The sequence below is a fragment of the Pyxicephalus adspersus genome, chromosome 9 (assembly GCF_032062135.1).
Source record: "Pyxicephalus adspersus chromosome 9, UCB_Pads_2.0, whole genome shotgun sequence".
Lineage (NCBI taxonomy): Eukaryota > Metazoa > Chordata > Amphibia > Anura > Pyxicephalidae > Pyxicephalus > Pyxicephalus adspersus.
The window spans coordinates 3,812,816-3,819,947 of record NC_092866.1 but is presented as its reverse complement, the minus strand read 5'-3'; positions in this window follow the sequence as shown (position 1 = coordinate 3,819,947).

Sequence of the window (7,132 nt, the reverse complement as noted above, 5' to 3'; positions counted from 1 at the left end):
GTCTCTGACCGTCTCCTGTACAATGTCTGCGGTCTCTGACCGTCTCCTGTACAATGTCTGCGGTCTCTGACCGTCTCCCGTACTATGTCTGCAGTCTCTGACCGTCTCCTGTACAATGTCTGCGGTCTCTGACCGTCTCCTGTACAATGTCTGTGGTCTCTGACAGTCTCCTGTACAATGTCTGTGGTCTCTGACAGTCTCCTGTACAATGTCTTCAGTCTCTGACCGTCTCCTGTACTATGTCTGCAGTCTCTGACTGTCTCCTGTACCATGTCTGCAGTCTCTGACCGTCTCCTGTACTATGTCTGCAGTCTCTGACTGTCTCCTGTACATATTTCTGTGCATTTCTTTGGCCCTCAGAGTCTGTGAAATGGGAAATGATAGGAGACTCTCTTTAATTGTAAGGGGCATATATAAAAGTTTTTGCCCCATTGTGCTGCACTGGAGGGGCAATCTTAGTAAGCGGGGTAACGGGGTAAAAATGTTGAATTTCTTCTGCTGAAATAAGGAAATAAGAAATAAATTCTCATAAAAGGGCCCCAGCACAGCCGGGGCCACTGGCGGTGAGCACATTGGAGAGATTCATGGTGACAAGTGTGACAGGCGGTTATTGATGGTCCGGCTGTATGGATCTGACTGATGGACGCCCCAGCGCTGCAGTCCGGGCCCCTTGGTAAACACGGCCCCGTTATCACCGGCTGCAAGGACACAGAGGTTCAGGCAGGTCTGCGGTGTGTTTGTCTCCGGCAGCCTCCTTAATGACTGAATTTCCTGCTCTGGGCCAGCTGTGGGCCCCTGATAGGATCTGCTCACTTTGGGACTTCCTCAGCATATCTCTAACATCTTATGGTTTCAAAATGGCAGCCGGTTATCAATCAAAAAATTGCCGGGAGCTGGGAACACTTTTACCCCCCGGTACATCTTGCAGCATGGCCTCCCATCACCAAAGCCGAGGCGTCCATTGCGTAATGCACCTGTGCAATCATTACCATGGAAATAAAAATAGAAAGAATATTTCGACTTTGCTTGCTGCATGCTTGTTCCAGAAAGCACGCCAATATAAATTGGATCCATTCCTGACATCATAATATACAGCAAGGGGTGAAAAGTTCCTAATAAATTACACTGTAGTTGGGTGACTTTGTCTAGGCTGAGATGATGCCATCAGTCTGCTGCAGGCAGGATGAAGCATTTCCTCAGTCTCCTCTCTCCCATTGAGACTGCAGGCGATTGTAAACAGCCAGAAGCTTTAGGATTTGCATGATTGTCCCTAATAAACTAAGCAAAAGTGAATGAAAGGGTGAATCAGGTTTATGAATGTGAGCAGCAACCATAAGCATTTTAATAATAAGTCCTGCTGCAGCTTCTATAGCTTGCTGCAAGAGTTGCAGTCTAATTACTGGAGGGGGAGACTGAGGAAATGCTTCTCCTGCCTGCAGCAGATTGGTGACATCATCTCAGCCTAGGCATAGTCACTGTACTGGCGCAGAATGCTGGTTGTCAGTGGTGGCTTTAGCTAATAGTGGGCCCTGTGCAGAACTGACTTGGTTCTCTTCCCCCTGCCATACTAACTTGTGGCCCTTGTTGAGGAAGGTCCGGGGCCCATGTGCCCTGGCATACTTTGCACAGGTCCTAATGATTGAAATGATGCAGTTGCTGGATTTTGGGACAAATCAGGAGACTTGTGAAGTTGCAGACAGGTGCTCTTTAGCTTTGGCATTAGATAGGTAAGTGGGCAGGTACCTGGGGCCCCCTTACTATGGCCGTCGGGCAGATAACGGCCCCTCTGTAGGTGTATTTGCCCCTCTTGATGCAGCTCGGATGTTATGTAATCTGGTTTGAGCAGTTCGGAAGGTTTGGAAATACGGGATGAGTCTCGACATTCTCTTACAAAACTTCGCCCAGGCGGTTTACTGGCAATTTCAGGACGTTGAGACTTGTAGTGCAACCCCGAGTAACGGATCCGTGGGCTGAGGGGGGGAACCTGTCGTTTGGTTGCAAACGTTGACCACATCCTGACACACGGACACATTGCGAGAGAGACGATCTGAAGGTTTTACACCACCAGAGCTGAAGACATTCTGCAATGATCTGGATGGAGGCTCAATCGCAAAGGCCACCAGAACCAGAACCAGCGCCATGGGGGTGAAGGGAGGCTTTTACCCCCATAAATTGCTTGCTTCTGGTGAAATAACCCAACCGTAGAAATGTCTGACCTGGAAGGTTAAGGGTTAGGTAGGGAGCTGGGGGTGGGGGGTATTAGGGGTTAGGTTCTGGGCAAGTTAGCTTCTCCTTAGGGTTTAGCACCAAGCAGGGGGTTATGGTTAGGGGCTAGGGTGGTGGTTAAGGTTAGGCACCGGGAGGGGAATTAGGATTGGTGACTAGGGAGAAGGGTTAAGGTTAGACACTGGTGGGGTAAGTTAGATGCTAAGATGGGGGAAGTAAGGTTAGGTAGTGGTTAGGAGGGTTAAAGTTTAGGGTGGAAGGTTAGGCACAAGGAAGGGGGTAAGGTAATGACCTATTGGGGTAGGTTAGGGGTAGGGACTGCAGTGGATAGAAAAGTTAAGATTAGGCACCGGGTAAAGGAGTTATGGGGCACTAGGGTGGAGGTAAGGTTATTAATGGGTGGAGGGTTAAGGTTAGGATCTAGGGTGGAACGTTAGGGTTAGGCACCAGGAAGGGGGAATAGGTTAGGCACAACTGAGGTTAAGGAGGGTAAGGTTAGATACTAGGGAGGGTGGTAAGGCCTGGGTGGTGGTTAAGGTTAGGCACTAGATAGAGAAGATATGGGGCACTAGGGTGGGGTATAAGGTTAGGGATAGGTGATGGTGGTGGGTGGGATAAGGTTAGGGATAGGTGATGGTGGTGGGTGGGATAAGGTTAGTGATGGGTGGAGGTTCAGGTTAGGCACCAGGATGGGGTGTAAGGTTAGGGATAGGTAAGTAGGGGGGTGTAAGGTTAGGATCTAGGGTGGAGCGTTAGGGTTAGGCACCAGGAAGGGGGTTTAGGTTAGGCACAACTGAGGTTAAGGACTGCAGTAGATAGCAAATTTAAGATTAGGTAAGTGGAGGAGTTATGGGGCACTAGGTTGGGGGTAAAGTTAGGTAAAGGTAGGGGGGGGTAAGGTTAGTAATAAGCAGAGGTAGGGTTAAGCACTAGAGAGCCTGGTAAGGCTAAGGGCTTGGTAGTGGGTAAGGTGGGGCACTAGATAGAGAAGATATGGGGCACTAGGGTGTGGGTAAGGTTAGGCATCAGGAAGAAAAGGGTGAAAGGGCAGCAAATAGCTGGGTACAGTTGGGTGCTACACCAGCTAGGAAGTGGTTAGAGTTTGGCACTATGGGGGGGCACCAGATTTATTCCAGGCCCTAAGATTATGCAGATATGATTTTACCACCGGGGCACCCCACCGGGTAGGTCATATGGTCAGAGCACCAGACTCCATCCATGACCCGTCCATCATATATATTGGACTCACTCTTGCCTGTGATGGGCGGCATTGCTCAGCTCAGGGAACGAGCAGAACCGGACGGGTTCACATTCAGCCATGTATGACCCGGCAGTTCCTAAGGAAGGATATTATATCCAGGATTTCACACCTGTGCTAATACCTTGCATAGATTCTAATTAGATAAACAAACAGAAAGTAATCTCTCTGGTAACAGCTCAGATCCTTATCACATGGGGTGTAATCTGCACGGCATGCACTATGATACCCCTGCCATGCATTGCCAACAGCGGCCAATCAGAATTTCCTGTCCATTCTTCAACCTGTGTTGGAGAAACAGCCGCTGGTATGATGCCAGCACAATGAACCGGCTCCTAGGGCCGCAAGACAGAGAGGGCGGCAAATTTTATTTTACTGCTCTTTAGCTACCTCTAGTGGTAGGGCTGTACAGACCATTGCTTGTTATAGATGCTGGTCATGTGATTAAATAAAGATTAAGGATTCCCCCCCACCCTCCCCCCTTCATGTTTTGTTTGTTCCTCCGTTAATTGAGTCCTCCAGCAGCGCAATACAGAACATGTGTCCTGGCCGCCATCCATCGCACGCCGCGCGCCACTTCTTTATAATCAAACATCTGCTCTGAGCATGGGGGCTGCAAGGGAGCCATTTCCTCCCGCCATTAATTGGATGTGTAAAGAAGGGGGCGGCTGTGATCGGTCTGCCCCCCAGACACCAACCAATGGCCCCGCGTGCATTATGGGAACATCGCTTAGCCGCTCGCAGTGTGATACCGCCTGAATTATTCATCTGTCATATGGCCGCGCTGCAACTTCACCAATCACACCCCTGCGCCATAATGAGCATGCGTCATTCTCCCACCAGGACAGATGGAGACGTTGGGGTTTATTCATGCCGATTGTTCGGATCTAAAAGAGAAAAGATAGCGGCTTTACAAGCTGAACGCCAAATCACGCAGCTCCGTGTTCATTAACACCCGTGTGAGTGCCTGAACTGGACTTTGAAGTCTGCTGCTTCTTTCTGCACTGTCCATTCACAATCTAGACCTGTAAGTCTTACTGAACAGAAGCAAATCCCGCAATTCTAGTACAGTGTAAGAAGAGCAAGGAGCCAATCAGTTGTGCTGCAGTACAAAAAACATGCTGATTGGGGAGAGAGCGGCGAGAGATGAGTTTGTCAGTTTGCTGCTTCTCTTTTCACTCTCCAGTCACAGGCTAGGTGAAGGACTGAACCTGTAGGTGTTAATGAAAAGCAACATAAACCATTCCAGTTCAGTAAATACCGACCTGTACAGCTGAGCTCAAACGGCGAGAGAGAAGCAGCACAAGGAGCCAATCTGCAGTGCAAGAAACATTGTAACGAGGAGCGGGAAATTCATTCTCATTTCTTTAGACTGTGACACCAGGATTGAGAAGGGAAAAACTGATCGTTGTCACCGGGGCAAAAAATGATGAGGAATCTAGAACATGTGACCACCCAAAAACAGCTGCTCCTCACTTTCTGCACAGAACGCAGTGCCCCCAATCAGCCTTCTCCTCTGCACTACAGATCCCCTCCCGCTTATATTACAGAGCTGCGGAGATGGGAGGGTTCTGTATTCCAGAGAGCAGCGCTGAGCTCAACCTGACAACTCCGCTTGGGATTTCAGTGCAGCAGTTGCGGCGTTGTCAGCTCATCAGGAAGTTCCGAGTTTTTGGGGTACTTTGTGCAGTCGCATTTATTGCAGCGATGATTCCTTTATATTATCATTTTTGTATTGTTTTGTTATCACAGTTGAAGATCTGCTCCTCCCCCCACACCAGACCTCATACAGAGGGGGCCCTATGTCCTGGAGGGGCCCCCGTGGCCTGAATTCACTCCCACTCATGAGTCCTGAACGGGCCCTACTGACCCAGATTCTATCCAGGGAGCGGAGAAAGCCAGCCGGCCGCTGACCTGCGCTTAGCATCAAAGGGCCGGCGCCGTCCAAGGCTCAGCTAACAAATAGGTCAGCGGTGACCTCTAGACGTGGCTGAGCTTCCTCCCCGGGCCACGGAAAGGGTGGAGGACCGTGACGGAGAGATCTCTGCCTCCACCATGACCTGTAAAGCCATGGCATCGACACGACGTGGGGACATCTGGGGCGTTATACCGAAACGGAGACACTAAGATCCACGGGGGTGGAAATGTGGCCCCCTTATATCCCACACTGATTACATTTTACTTTTTAGTAAAATAAAAGCACTCCGCTTCCAAAAATACGGAGCTGGTGTTCCCCTAAACCTGCAAATTATTTTAAGGGTTCCTCAGGGGGTAAAAAAAGTTGAGAAAAGCTGCGTGACACCACGATGGCGGTAGCTGTGGCCACTTGTTGGATGTCCACGGGGAAGTTTTTAGAAATATTCACCCCTGGAGACCTATAGGATTTTAGATTTCATTGCATTGTTGGAATGAGTGGTCTGGTGACAGGGTCTCTTTAAAGGCACCCAGTGGCATGAATGCAATGACGTGGCACCTCCGGGCGCAATCAGCGCTCAGCTTAACGCAAGGACAATTTTGTTGCAACGACACTCCAATGTGACGTGGGAACAAATAGAAACTCTCCTTTCCCGTTCCTTTAGTCAGAATCCTGTGCAAGCACTTCTATGTAATGACCCCGACCATTAAGGACTCCACGATGCCGCCACATGAAGGCCGCCGCCGGGTGCAAAGCATCCCCGATCGCTGCTCCTTACTAAAACAAACAGACTTTAATTACAGTAGGAAAACACAATCCGGGCCCCGCGCTGAGAGCCAAATCCATTTCAGCCGTTTGTGTCAACAATTAGCAGATATTTCAAGTCACCTGCAGACACGGCTGTTTATCCGCCACTCAGCGCCGAAGGAAAGTAGGCCATTGAGTGGCCCATTTGGACGTGGCGGGGCCCTCTTAGCCTCCTCAGCTGGGCCCTCCAGATCTCGTGTTTGTTTTAGTGCAAAGTAGCATGTAAGGGCCCTTAGAAAGGACTGAAGTTCCATTTAAATGTCACATTCTCTGTGCGTCCTCACAGGGCCCACGTTATAAGACATGCCGGGTATTTAAAGGGGAACTCTGGGATTGGGTAGCTGATGTCAGTGGCGTCAGATCTGTGTGAAGATTTAACATGGCTGATCCCTAATATTTAGGATTGCCACCTTTGAGTCTGTTCTGTGCTGCAGATCCCTCCACACATGGCCTGACCTTACATTGGTGGTCTATGCTCCCCGTACATTGGTGGTCAGTGTAGTTACCTCTTGGACAAGTAGTCAGAATTTGTGGCCCCTCCATAAATTGGTGTTTTTTTTTGGTGCCCCCCTACATTTAGCCTGTAGAGTTTCCCCTATCATTGGTGCTAGGTGTCTTCTTCCTTTACATTGGTGTCTGGGCCCCCCTTATATTGGAGGTTAGTGCCTGTGCCCCTCAGTCTCCTTTAATTAGTGATTGTGTCTCCTTTCATTGGTGGTCAGTAAAGTTTCCTTTCGTATTGGTGGTCAGTGTCTGTGCCCCGTCAGTTGGTGGTCAGTGCCTGTGCTCCGTCAGTTGGTGGTCAGTGTCTGTGCTCCGTCAGTTGGTGGTCAGTGCCTGTGCCCCGTCAGTTGGTGGTCAGTGTCTGTGCCCCCTTCCATTGGTGGTCAGTGTCTGTACCCCTTCTATTGGTGGTCAGTGTCTGT